The sequence below is a fragment of the Protopterus annectens genome, chromosome 9.part0 (assembly GCF_019279795.1).
Source record: "Protopterus annectens isolate FY-2018-M chromosome 9.part0, PAN1.0, whole genome shotgun sequence".
NCBI classification, from domain to species: Eukaryota; Metazoa; Chordata; order Ceratodontiformes; family Protopteridae; genus Protopterus; species Protopterus annectens.
Genome location: NC_056743.1, coordinates 1,130,290,840 through 1,130,305,846, shown reverse-complemented (window position 1 = coordinate 1,130,305,846; position 15,007 = coordinate 1,130,290,840). Strand labels below are relative to the sequence as shown.

Below are 15,007 nucleotides of genomic sequence, written 5' to 3'. Positions count from 1 at the left end.
GTATGCCCATCTCCTTTATATATGGTTGACTACTGCACAGTCAGTGTTTTGATGTCGACATTGTGATGACCAATCAGTGTAGTTGTCATGATTTACTGATATGATCACGGCATTAATTAAATCTTGACCTTGACCCCAACCTGTACTTCTTTAAATCCTTCTCAGCATATTCCTTCCATTTGCTGAGTGGCAGTTTTCTTTAGTCTCACTCACCGTACACTTTCATATCATTACTATCATTCCTCTGGCTGACCTCTGTGATTGAACTGGATGACCATTTACTGCTAACTGTTTCTCTTCTTCTCGTATTCTAACTGCATCTTACTCAACATTACATTCTACTATTTTACAGTGTGTGTAAATTGTGCATGCCATCTAAGCAATGCTCTCTGTAATGCTTGCAATTGCATCTTGTCAGTTGAAATATGAGAATATTTGAATTTATCATACAAACTTCTGTTGACTAATGTTTAAGTCCTTTAACTCGGTATTTGAGGAACTATTTGTTCTGAGAAAGATTAGAAGGTCAAAGAGGGTCTAACATTTCAGAGGTTTGAAAGGCTAGACACACATCCCAACTGAGGAATCGATAAGATGCTGAGTATAGACAAATGGCTGCCAGTCTTTTCTGATAACTAAGATTTTTGAGGCCACTGATCTCTTTAGTTAGAATCTCTGAGATCTCTCAAGTTGAGTGATGTGATTAAAAACATATATGACAAAATAAACATTATATTCAATAATGGGTCTGATTAAATACAAGTAAATGGTAATTAAGTCTTGTCTGGGAATCATTTTGAAGCTCAATGATGAATATGAACTGGATCTAGTGGAGACACCTTTGGAAATTAAGTGAGACAAATAGAAAACTTGCTGCAGGAGCTTGATGGTCAAAAGATAAGAATTACAAACATGAGAGCTTAGATCCCTAACAACATTGTCTGATTGAATGGGTGTGTCACCTATATGCTATGGGAAAATGTTTTGTTTAACAAAATCAGATATAGTACATAACACTACTACAACAAAATGTACAATGACTTATTAAAGCATTTGTCTTTATAATAGAGCAATTCCATTAGATTAGCCAAGGTCTTATACTGATGGTTCAGTGGTCTATCATGCAGACTTTACACACAGACAGTAACAATGCCCAAACTAACATGCCACCCACATAACCTTTAGATACTTTCTAAGATGCCTACTTCTAACAAACACCCATAATACATCGGGACACAATTGGGTTGGGTTGCATGCCTAGGCTTATAAAGGCCTTGGTGGTCATTAGCCTATTAAGTACATATGAGCCTATGAAATAAAATTAACAAATTTATATCTTATAAGGCTTTCATTAAAAACAGGGATTATTTCAGAACTTGCTCTTAGTACATTCCCTTTATGTTACTTCATCAATATTTTGAGGCTAATGTTACTGACTTGTCAGCCGCATTTTATACTGGTAACTTTTTTCTTAGTAAGTACTGCCTCTGCCCATTTACTGTAGTCTTCAACAAAAATAAGGCAAAATGCTCTGCAGGTTGTTTTAGACAAACAACTGATTAAAATTCCCTTTTCTTTTTGTTCATGTACTTTTAATATTTGTTAACTTGATGGATGAGCTCATCTGTTGACTTTTTTCAGTCATGAACTAAAAAATACATCAGTTGCATTTATTATCATTCTAGTTTCTCTTCCTGGAGTCACTGGTTTAACTTCTGAAAATATCAGCACCTGTTAATCTTCCTGGCCCCCACATTCTTATCTGCATACCCCAGTGAATCAGAACATTAAACAAACATGGAAGTTGATACTGGATACAAAACTGCTCATGTCCTCTCAGTAGAAGACTATCTCTGGGAAAAGAAGAACTTCAACTTAATTAGAATTTGCCTGCTTTGTTTCTTACACAAGTATTATTGTGTTGCTCTTAGGAAAGTTTGTAGGATTTTCACAAGCAACTAACTGAATTACTGAGTAGACTCACAACCTATGGTATCTGTCCATTGCTTGTTATTATTTATAGTCCCAAAGAAATGAGGTTGCTACCTTGCCTAGATTACGGCCAATAATCATAGTCTTTTGCATAAATGTGATAGGGGTATCCTGATGTTTACGAATGAATGCAGAAAAGGTGACATTAATAGAGGTCATTTATGCTATTGAGAATGACCTTAACTATAATGAGATGCAATTCAAACCCAGAGCTGTTGGAAATGCTACACTTAAAGAAACCCCAATCCCTCAGAGCCACATGCCCCAGGGATCTAAACCTTGTCATCACAATGAACAAAACATGCTGGAGGGATAGGTTCCTGACCCAGAGACTCCCCAGACTCTAGAATAGACTGCCCATACATGTCAAGCAGAGCGACTCTTTGGCCCTCTTCAAAAGGAACCTTGATGATTGGATGGGAGATAGGAAATTCACCCCAGGGATCACCCCAGGGATCACGTCAGTCGCCCTGCTAGACAGGGGTCCAGGGAAGTAAATATTGCAGGAAGAAATAGCCAGGGAATTGTTATGGCTAGGCTTGTGCAGGCCCTAGGGCCGATATCTTAGTACCAACCTATGAACCTATGAACCTATGAAATGAGAAGTTTTGTAAAGCAGTGGATGCTAATGAGGTATTCTTGCAATTTGCCCAGTATCTCTGTGGTATGCACATCCCTTGTTAAATGCAGTGCTTTGCCTTTCATATCTGTGTTATAATCCATGAACTTGCCCCCAGCTATCCCTTCAGTAGCTTGTCTAAGAGTGCCAAGTACTAAATTGGACTTCTTCCCTCCACCAATCCCTTCAGCAATATGCCTAAGTATGCACAAGCACCAAAATGAAACATTTCCACCATGACCCCTTCAGTTGTCTACCCATGTATACATAAGCACTTCCCTGACATCAAAATGAAACATTTCCTGCAACAACATCTTCAGTAGTCTACTCATGCATGCCTAAGCATGTTCAGGGCATCAAAAATGAAATATTTCCCCCAACAGCCCGTTTAGTAGTTTCCCCATGTATGCGCAAGTACGTCCTTGATATTAAAATGAAAAATTTCCCCAAAGACCCCTTCAGAAGTCTGCCTATCTATGCACAATACATCCCTGACACCAAATGAAATCTTTTCCCTCCCCCTTGCATCTCCATATTATTCTGTTATATTGCTGCTTACTGGCATACATCCAGGGCTATTTACATATTTACTATTCATATAATCTCATTATAAATTCATCTCTATGAATCCTACTGATACACAAAACTGTAATGTCACTTATCTGTGTATCAGCTGCCCCAAAATCATTTGTGCCTTGAACATATTATACTTTTGCAGTAAGGAGGTGTGTTTATAAAAAGGTCTCAGCAATTACGTATTCATCCCACATGTTTGGGACTTGAATATTCACACAGCACCACTTTTCAAGCATTACCACAACAAAAATCCAAAGCCCCGGACTATGAATACCAGCCTAAGAGTTTTGTTGATTTTGACCATCATGAGTAGAGACTGCATCTTCCTAATATCAGTAACAGAAAATATATTCTGTTAGATAAAACTGCCTATATTTATAAATGAAAAGTTTTCAAAGATTCTTTCCCTACACAGTCTGACTATGCCTTGTACTAAGCTTTCTGCTATACATAAATTGTATTTAGTCCATCAAATTAACTATTTATCACTGCATCTTGTGTGCATTATACTACCTTTGTTAAGTTTGATGCCTGGGTCATCTCTGAAATGAATCCACTGATGACTGGCCACCCAACCTAATTATAAATAAGTAAATAACAGATAAATGCATTCATACATTCTTATGTATGTGTGTAAATTTGAGATCAAGTGACTAGAAATATGGTAAATATACTTGTTTCCTGGAAAGATGTTGCAAAGTTGATTCAGATACCATATGGAAATTTTCTGAAGCAGTAACACTGACTCAAACAATAAAAGCAGATACTGCTCATTTCAATTTTCACATTGCTGTTAAACTTGTGTAATTGTAATTTTTTATTTTTTTTGCACCAGTCGGCTTCATAGCTTTCCTGGGATGAAATGTGTGAGTGTTTTTTGGAGAGGGGAGACTCCATTTCCTGGTTGCTAAACATTCATTGTCCCTAACAGCTGCATCAGCATATGAAAACAGGATATGTAATCAACTTTTACAATCCACTGTATGACTATCTGCTTACTTGTTTTCCAAGAAACAAGATGCAAGCAAGTATAAATCATGCAATTTTCCTTCAGTGACCTTTAGAAATTGTTTTGAGTTCTAATACGTGTTTCCTCTTTAATTTGCATTTACTGCCTCATTTCCACAGTTTTGTCAAAACATACAGATATTTATTTTTATAGCAATGCATCAAATAATCTGACATTACATTCTCCCATCCTAATACAATTTTGATTACAATGGTATTAGAGCAGTCTCAGAATAAAGTGCCTCTTTAAGTACCTGGAATGAGTTGTGAGGAAAAATAATAAACTGAAAAACTGTCATAGCGACTGCAGTAACAGTGATGATTAACATTTAGTTTATACAACCAGATTTGTTTGCTATGAAACTGAAGGAAGGTTTAGCTGTTTCCTGAGAGTTAGTCACTTTCCCTAAAGAGTATGAGAAATTCTGATATAGGTACGCTGAAGGAGTGATTTGGTATTAACCTATAGACATCTAAGTTGAATATGCAGGCATGCCAACTCTAAATGAAGATTTGTCTGGTTTGGATATTCTTTCTGCATATTTCATACACTCAAAATGTTTTGTTATAACATCTTGACTAGAAGATCACCCTTTCTTTAAACATGACTACAGGGAGTATCCTTTAACAGAGAATTTGTTCAGATATGTAGGAAGGTAGATGGCCCCATATGTTCCTTTCCCTCACATTTTATTTATCTCAGACCATATTATTCTTTTCATGTCAAGATGGCAAGCATGATATGGCATCCATTGCTTTTCTGCACTGGCTTCAGCATTTTTAGCTAATGAAAAGGTGATGATGATGAAACGAACTTAAATAATGCCCTGATTATAGCCATCCCCAACACTAAGGCCAGCCTTATTTCCTTGCCAGGGGTATACAGATGTCAGGTGACAGGTCCAATTTAAAGTTATATATTCTCAAACAGGAACAGAGACAGTTTAACTGTGCAATAATTATGGGAAAAAGAGTGATTATCTAGCAGTGTGGTTTAACACTAAATGTTAATAAATTGATAAGTAAACACGCAGTATTAATATTAATTTGGGAAAGTGAATTCTAAAATAAGAATATGGTAACTCTAACAAATGCTTACAGCGGATGAATGGAAGAGTAACTGAGAAATAAGAAAAGAGTATCTTTAGCAAACAGTTATAAAGGTTGCATAAAAGAATAATTTGGAAATTTCAAACTTTACACATTGAGAGTAGCAGATTTTGTGAAAGAAATAAGCAAGATAAACACAGGGGAAATCTCAATCCTTGAAAAAGATGTATAGAAGATTAAAAAGACATACCTGTAATTTTCAAAGTTCAAGGGCTCAGAAGGAACATAGCAGAAAATGGTACCACTTAAAGCAAAAGTTAAGGAAGACAGAATAACAAAAAGCTCCATATGGTTAATAAGAAAGACTGAAAAATATTTTACCTTCTCTACTGTAAGATACATAGAGCCTGTGTTATATTCTGGTCTGTGATTCCTCACAACATGCAGGCCAGAATAATTTCTCCAGTGTCCATTGTATGCTTCAGGATAAAAAGAATTCTTTGCTGGTATACATGTCATCTTCACCTACTTAGAATCTGTTTGGTCTCAAGTTGAAGTTAAGTCCACTTCAACTTTTATTATATCTTTCAAATCATCAGCTTTTTAACATAATTTGTTACTTAGTATATACAATGTGTATTGCATTAATCATTTTTTTTTATTTTGACTTTACCTAATACTTTATTAGCTAGAATTTATGCCATTTCCCTAATTCCATGTGAAACACAATATTTTAATCTTAATGTATACTTTCATGTACTTCATTTAATTTACTTTTATGCCATTCTTAGTTTAGGAAGAACTTTAAGAAGTATATTTAAAAAACACATTTACTGAATTATCACTTGTGACATAGGCAAGCTTAGATTTTTATAAAAGTAATCAAACCATATTAACAAGTTCATATTTGCAAACACTGTACATCACAGATATTGTTCTATAAAATATAATGAATCCAACATTACATAAATTGTTCAGTTCCTGTCTTCTCTCCAAAAAATTCCTCCTCCAAATTTTTTTTCAGCATGTATTGTTTCCACAATTTCTATTTGGCTTTGTATTTTATTCCTTCCCTTTTCTAAAAATCCCTTTCCTGTCATTTTATTTCATTTATAATATTCACTACTTCAAGTATGGTTGGTTTAGAGTTTGATTTCTATATTCTAGTTATTGTATTTTTGGCAGCTACCAGAATTAAACGTATCACGTCATTACTGTCCAGGTAATTCAGATCCTGTATCACAGCTCAAAAAAATAAAAAAATCATTTCCTTAGTTACATGATTTGCTCACCCAGTCTTCTTGAAAGACTACTATGTAGGGAATTTCTAAAGTCTGCCAACTCATTAGACTCTGAGAACATATGTTCCCAGGTACATCTTTCTTCCCCATTATACCTCCAGCATTTGCTGTCTATGTGAGGAAAAATTATTTGGAGGCTGCTTGGGGTATAATACTAGCTATACCAATACTTCCAAGGAAAATCCTAAGTCTTCAAGATTTTTTTGCATATTTGTGAGACAGATATGTGTCTTCCCATTATTTCTTTGTGAATTGCTTATCTAATGTCTCCTCCCAATCTTTTCTGACCACCTCTGATTGATTCCTATAACTGTTGTGCAATATTTTATATGCCTACTTATTATCCATTTATTAACGGCAGTTTCTGTTCCTGATTCAACTAAAAACACAACCAGTGCAGGTCTTTCATTTAGGACCCCCTAATCTCTGTGCCTATATGCAGATATCAAGCCCTGATACAGATGGCAGTCTTTACCCTGCAATCCAGATCTTACCCTCTTCCCATTCTATCACCTTTCCCTCTCTAATTATTTGTTCCCAATACCTTGGTTCCTTTGCTAGATTTTTCAAGCAAACTCCAGCCAACTCTGGCTTATTCTCTTTACCCCTAATTGTGATCATCCCTAAAGGCAGAAACTAATTTCTCCATTCCCTTTTTGGCTTGGTTCTTAGTATATTTTCTGCTATTTTATGAAGATAATATTCTGCACAACTGTTTTTATTCTCCTTAAGGATCAAGCCCGTGCTTTGTTTATTTCTTGAATTAGCCCCACTACATCATCATCCCTTTCTCCTTAGAATTGTTGCTCTCAGCTTGTGTTATGTATAACAACCTTAACCGTGTAGCAATAAAATATCTCTTCAAAGCAGGTGATGCAAATTCTCCTTGTTCTATTAGATGGATCAATTTATCACACTTGATTCTTGACTTCTTCCCCTCCCAGATAAAATCTTTAACTCTTTATTAATTAATATCTACAACTTCTGCACTGGTTAATAAAAAATATCACTGACCTGTGCATCAAACTAAAGGGATTAAAAACAGTTTAACTTCTTGTATCTTGCTATCCATATCCATAGATAAGAGCTTCTAGTTTCTCAGTTTTTGTGTTATCTTTTGCTTAGTCCTTTCCGACATATTCTTAGCTGCTATAACAGAATCTTTTATATTCCATACTGCTAAATATTTCATTTTATCATGTCCCCATAAATATGGATATTTCTGAACCAATTCATGTGCGGGTACATAGTTTACAGCTATAGCCTTTGTTTTATCTTCATTAATTGTATATACTAAAAGAAACAGTACTGTCTCAGAATGTTCCACAATACTGAGATGTCCTTTTCTGGTTCTGTCTGCTATAAAAATAATGTAATCTGAAAATAAAGCCAACTTTTCTTGATACCATACCAATTACAGCCTTGAATTTCTAAGTCCTTTATTTTCTTTGCCAATGGTTCTAAATATAATGCAAATAACAAAGAGGAAAGACGGTATCGCTGCCTGGGTCCTGTGTTCAGACAAAATTTATCAGAGAGGAGTATTCCCAATTTGGTTGTTGCCTTTGATCCCTCATCTATCATTATAATTAACCTTATTATTATATCATGCAATGCAAATGCTTTCATTGCTCTACTTATAAAATCCCAGGTTACTCTGTCGAATGCTTCTCTGCAACAAGACCTACCACCAACAGCAGTATTTTCCTACATTCTGCTTTTCTCTAGATTATCATTGTCCTATTAATGTTGTCAGATCTTTGCATCCCTTTCACAAAACCACATTAATCCACATTTATCAATTTTCTCAACTCCTTTGCCATGCTTTTAGCCATTATTGATACGAACACTTTACAATCATAGCTTAAAATTGAAATGGGCCTATATGAAACCGGATCTGATGGGTCTTTACCTTCCTTAGGTATTACAGCCACCACAGCTTTTTTCCAGGATGCTGATGCTTTCCCTCCTTTTAAAATAATGTTATACAAAACTTTCCAGATCTCTATCACTTTCTTCCCACCTAGCTTCCAAACTTCTACCAGAATACCATCTATTCCTGGAGACTTTCATGTAGATTGATTGTATGTCACCAGTTTATTATTATCTCCTCTTATCTTGACTGTTAATTATCAAGTTTCATCTACCTCTAATAATGACATATTTAATTATTCCATAAATATATCCATTTGTGCTTTTTCTTGATTTTCCCAATTTTGTGCTTTATACAATTTTCAAGCACAGATTTATCCAATCAGTTTATTGTTATATGGTTTGGCTTTCCCACATATCATCGTATGCCTACTAGTCAAGGACTCGGCCACCATTATTAACTCCCTGATGCTGAACTCCCAAGTCTTTATTTTCCATTGGTAATTAGTGTTGATGTGGTTTCTAAGTGTACATACTCAGTGGGATTTTACTTTTATTCATGTCTGTGTGGCAGTGGAGTTGGTATATGTATAAGATTGTAGGGTGTATGGCTTGATACCCACAAGAGGATGCAAGAGGACAAGATTTTAGTTTTTCTGTCTAGTTAAGTTTCTGACCAGTTGAATTTGTTTGACTGCATCTACACTGACCAGGAACATGACGATCCATAGGAGGAGCATTCTATTTGCTTGAGTTTAGCCTTCTTGGTTTAAGTTCTTTCTGATATTGTTTTCCCTTGTGTTTCTTGTTATTTATGTTTGACTGCGTCTTCTATTTGCAAATTGCTTGTTTTGTTTTGTATACTTCTTAGCTGCGGTATCTACCCAGTCTGTGGCTAAAAGCAGTTCTCAGAACAGTTAGTAGCAAGCAAATAAACACATCTGTTAGATTCAATACTGATGAAATAAAAAGGGAGTGACATATATAGTGGGTGGACAGACAAGACATGCATGAAGACAAATCAAGCACTGAATGAATATTTTATCTCAGAATTAAAAAACAGATGAAATTAGGCATTACCCAGCCATCATAAGCACCCTGGATAAAAGGACTGAAGTCTATATATCAGTTTAAGTCATTTGCTGGCAGAATAGTTGTAATGACTCTTGTGTGCTCTTTTTGGTATGCCACATATCCCCAAGGCCAATACAATACTGCAGGTATTAGGTTCATAGGTAAGTACCAGGCTAACTGCCTTTGTGAGCCATTTTAAGCCTAGCCAATTATCCCTTGTGAGACTCAAACCCTGTAACTTGTGTTTGTAAGGCAAACACCTTAACCATTAGGCCACCCTCCCAATCCTCATTAAACAAAATATACGATGAGAAATGCAGGGTAAACAATATGTAGACAGGTATAAATTTAACTGTGCAGATATAGAAATGAATGCCTCAGTAATCACAGAAGAAAGGGGTTTGAAAGTATTTTAATAACAAAAAAGGTAGTGTGGTCTAATGATCTTGACCCTAGAATTCTTAAGACATTGATAATTAGAATTAGCGACATCTCTAAACATGAATCATATCATAAGAAATTATAAAAAAATGGGATGAAAACCCTGGAATAATTTCTGCTAGGGGAAATTGTGGACTTATTTCTGATAAAAAAATGATTGACTATTAAGAGAACACCATGGCAATGGACAGGAAAGCATAATGTTTCTATTGATAAATCATAATCAGATTACTCTAACAGACCTGTTTGAAAAGGAGACCACAGCAGAGGATGCATCATGGATTATGTAGAATCTAGCATGGTTTACTCTATTTCAACTTGAAAGGTTAAAAGACAAACTTGAGTAATTTTGGAATGAGTCCTTGACAGAAAGGGTTTCAGCATAATTCATGTATCCTGGGGAATGGATAAAGAAAAAAGTGGCATGGCAAAGTGACTGGTATGGTCAGATATAATGATAAATCAGGTGCAATACAATAATTACAGGGCAATGCACTAAGGAAGTGAAAACTTAGTTTCTACAGTGTGACATATATTGTGCTCCAGGTACAAAGGCAGGAAGGATTAGTTAATATTTATAACACACTGGAAAAGAACAAAAAATGAATCTATTAAGTCACCTAAAGCAGTCAATTTTGTTTTATGTCATGCTGCACTTAAGGGAAGCATATAAAAAATGTATATAAAGGAATGGGATCTATATTACTGCATCAAAAAAGGCATTGACCATACAGCTTTATAATCAAAAATGTTGGTAATAGAAGTGGCTTTTGTGTGCCCTCCACACTCCCCACTAATTATATATACCAACTCCGAGATCGCACTACAGTGAGGAAAGTGCAAAATTTCTGATCTTCATTGTACAACGATCTCACAATATACACTTCTATTACCAGCATTTCCGATTATAAAGCCATTTGATTAATGGCTTTTTTGATGCCGTAATATAGACCCAGATGAATGGATTCAGTCTTAAAATGCTATCTGATGTCACTGCTTTGGAAAAAAGACCTACAAAGCATTATACTCAGTTGAAGAAAAACATTATTCACAGCATATTGGATTCAAAAGTAGGATGGCACAGGTGAATAAAAATAAAAAGATATGCACTATAACGAAAATAAAATGAATAAGTCAGCCAAAGCAATATATTCAGTTACAGACCGCCAAACAATGCCTTACTATGTGCATTTGAAAAAAAAAAGAGGTAAATACTGAATTGGGTTCAGTTCTAGCAAGGGAACCTGGCACAGATTAAATAAAAAACAGAAAAAAAAAAGATTTTGGCAGCATGGTAACAGACTCAGAGGATGCCCTTAACAACTAATATGTGAGAAGTAGTTTGTGTGTATTAAAATATATGTAGAAGCTGCTTTAAGGGTAGAGCATTATTAAGTCACTTGCAGTCGCCTACTGCCACCCAGTGCTTGGAAGAATAAATATAGTAGTCAGCAACCTGGAATGAATCCTGAATGCAGCAGTGTGTTGCTGGGCTAATCAGATTTGGATTAATTATTTTAATTTTGATTGCCAGTATTTAACTCAGTCCAATATGTTTACTGTCTTTTACAGCTGCTTTCTTGGTGGTATTTTTCACTACTTCTTTAAACTTCTTTTAGCCACTGCTGACAGGCAACATATTTCTGAAAATAATATGATAGTTTACTATTCAGAAAGAATCATACTGTTCTTCTCTGATGCTAATTATAACCTGGAGCACCTCCATGTGTTTGGGGGTGCTAGCCATATCCATCAGGCTGCAACTGATTACATGATGTTGTGGACTGTCCTGACAAAAAAAAAAAAGAAGATATATGCACAGAATCACAGTCACACTAGCACATGCATATAAGGGTGATTTAGATGCTCAACAGTTTACTTATCTGCATGTATTTGGGATAAGGGGTGAAAAACACCAGGTGAAAGCCCATACACACAGAGGAGGTATGCAGATTCCTCAAAAAGGCACACCAGTCAGGAGTCGGCCTAGAGAAACAAGCGGTGTCAGTAAGTCATTGCATTGCTATATATTTCAGACACCTTTAAGAACCACTTAAATAACAGCATTAGTTTGACACCATAAATGAATAAGCAAACATATGGTTCCTTGTCCTTTCCTAGTGACTTATTAGCATATATCTAATTTCAATAACATTGAACCTGCTGCATTGTGTTGTCTTTACATACAGAATTTATATGTTTAATTTCTGCAGAGTATTAACCACATATCTAGATCATGTCTACTCAACCTGGTGGACTTCTTTGAGAAGGTCAACAAAGCAATGGATGAGGGCAAAATCATTCACACTGCCTACCTTGACCTGGCCAAGGGATTTGACACAATACCCCACTCGGGGATTGTTAACAAACTCAAGAGGTTAGGTACAAACCCATATGTCACCCAGTGGATAGCCAACTGGCTCACAGACAGGACCCAGGAAGTTAGAATTGGGGAGTTCACCTCTACAAAGAGGCCAGTCACAAGTGGAGTTCCTCAGGCATCAGTCCTTGGATCCCTCATTTTGGCATTTACTTCTCTTAAGTCAAGGAAAATGTCAGTGGTCTCTGGCTGACTAAATTTGCAGATGATTGTAAATTAGGAGCTGTCACTGAATCTCACACTGACACAAATGTTTTCCATGAGGAGCTGACACAGACAAACAACTGGTGTCAGAGCCATGGAATAAAACTAAATGCCAAGAAATGCACAATAGTATCCTTTGGGAAGTCATCCATCCCTGGTAACTATCATATTGACAGCACACCCCTTAGAGTTGACCCAGTAGTCAGTGACTTAGGGACACACATAGATAGTAATCTAGCCTTTGACCATCATGTGTCTACAGTGATGAAGAAATCATTCTATATTGCACAACTTATAAACAAAGGTATGGCATTTAAATTAAAGGAAGTCATTGTTCCAATGTATTCGGCATTCATCAGACCTGTCACTGAGTAAATTGACCCTTTGGTACATATGTACCTAACCAGGCATATCCAACAATTGGAATGTCCACAGACATTTCTCAGTAAAAGAATACAGGACATAAGTAAAATGTCCTATGTGGATAGCCTGAAGGCCGTATCCCTATATTCTGTCTCCTACAGGCTTTTGAGGGGAGATCTATGCCTGGCATACAGGACATTGTCAGACCCCAATCTGATGGACCTCCTGCATATCCACAAAACAAACAGCACCAGAATTACCCATTCTAAAGACTTAAACCTAGCCTGTGATATAAATAGGACTTGTGGAGCGATAGGTATGTTTCTTAAAGACTACCCCATCTCTGGAACAGGCTCCTCATCCATGTGAAGCAGAGTTCCTCCCTAACCCAATTCAAGTGCAACTTGGAAATTCATCCCTGGTTTGGCACCTATGTCTCTAATCTAATGGACACAGGTAACCTGTAAATGGTTCATCTCCCAGGCCTATGCTTACACTGATCAAGGGTATCAGAACTTGTCAGAGATTTGGGATGCATGACTAGGCTTAAAAAAGGCCCTTGTGGTCATTAGCCTAGTAAACCCCTGTGAACCTATGAATATCTAGCTATCTATTTATTTATCTCTATGTGTATGCACGCGCGCGTGTGTGTGTGTGTGTGTGTGTGTGTGTGTGTGCGTGTGTGTGTGTGTGTGTGTGTGTGTGTTTGTGAGTCATGGTCTAATCATTACTTTATCTAATCACAAGTGGTTAAAAAAGTGATCTAATCACACTTGTTCTAAGGATGTTCTTTAGTCCATTTAATGAACTACAATATGATATATGATACAATATGATGCTTTGTGCTCATGTTGTCCTTGCTTTTATATCATTAATCTGTACAAAAACTATGTGAGAGGATATACAAACATGAGTATGAAGTCAAGAAAAATAAACAAACTAATGCTTTGAATAAACATATCCAGTCATATCCAGGGCACCATTTTAAATTTGTTGTTATACAAAAGGTGGTTAGAAACAGTTGAGGTGGCCCATGGTCACTAATTTTAGAAAAATGAGAACTTTACTGACAGTTGCATATGAATGGTTGCAGCTGGCAAAGATTAAATGAACACTGCACCATTAGCCCCCTTTTGAAATTTAAAGCTTAGATAATTTAAATTTAGATTCAAGTTAAACTTGTATGATTTGGTAGGTTGGAACATGTACAAGTAATTCCTTTATAATCCAAACTTCAATTAGTTTCCGAGGTAGTATTCAACAACATTAACAACTTTTCAATTTCAATATTTATACTTTTTATTTTTAATATCATGTTTGATACATGTTTTTATTAAGGTTTGGGATGCAATCACAGTATTTATTTATGTATTGATTTTACTATACCCATTTGGGGGCATAATTTTAGTTTGGTGTATCATATCCCTTTAAGCAAAGGCTTCTTGGTTTGGGATCATGTGCCACAGCTTGCTTTTAAAAGGCAATTTTTGATTTTCAATCATGTTTGAAGAAGTTTCTTGTTTCAAGACGAGACAAAATCGCTAATCAAATTAAAACAAAGTGGTTCAGTCGTTCTTCTGTACAGATATGTTTTTTATTTTACAGTTTTGGTTTATGTCTGGTGTTTGGTTCAACTCTGGAATACCTAGTTTCTTCTCTACTACATTTTGAACTCAAAAATCATGTAGGATATATTGATAAAGGTCTCTGATAGCAGTTCCCCTAGGTCACTCTTTAGTTGCATTAGTATATACCATAAAGACCTAATGAAATCTGGAGAAGTTAGTATAGGCTTTACATAAAGTATTATCTTCAGCTGATTAAAAGCATTGCCTGCCTTTGGTGTCCATTTCACCTTAAAGGGCTTCCTGCTTTTGGACACATCCATAAGAGAGCAAGGTATTGAAGCAAAATGGGACACAAATTTTCAGTAGTATCCAACTAACTCCGATTACTATCTTCATTTTGTACCTTGATGCCCAGAAAATTCCTGTTTCAGTAACATAAACTAAATATTTTATCTCTGACATGTCTAATTTGCTGTAGGAAGAATTGACTGTTAAACTGGCTTGTCTTAGAGGGTTTAGAGCAACCTGAACCTCAGTGAGATGGGATTACAAATCCTTC

At 35.9% G+C, this 15,007-nt stretch overlaps 1 protein-coding gene across 1 annotated transcript in view; it reads right to left on the bottom strand.

Annotated features, from left to right (window-relative positions):
* The window catches only part of SOAT2 (sterol O-acyltransferase 2), a 380,502-nt gene that overhangs the window by 229,102 nt on the left and 136,393 nt on the right, over positions 1-15,007 (bottom strand). The window lies entirely within an intron of this gene.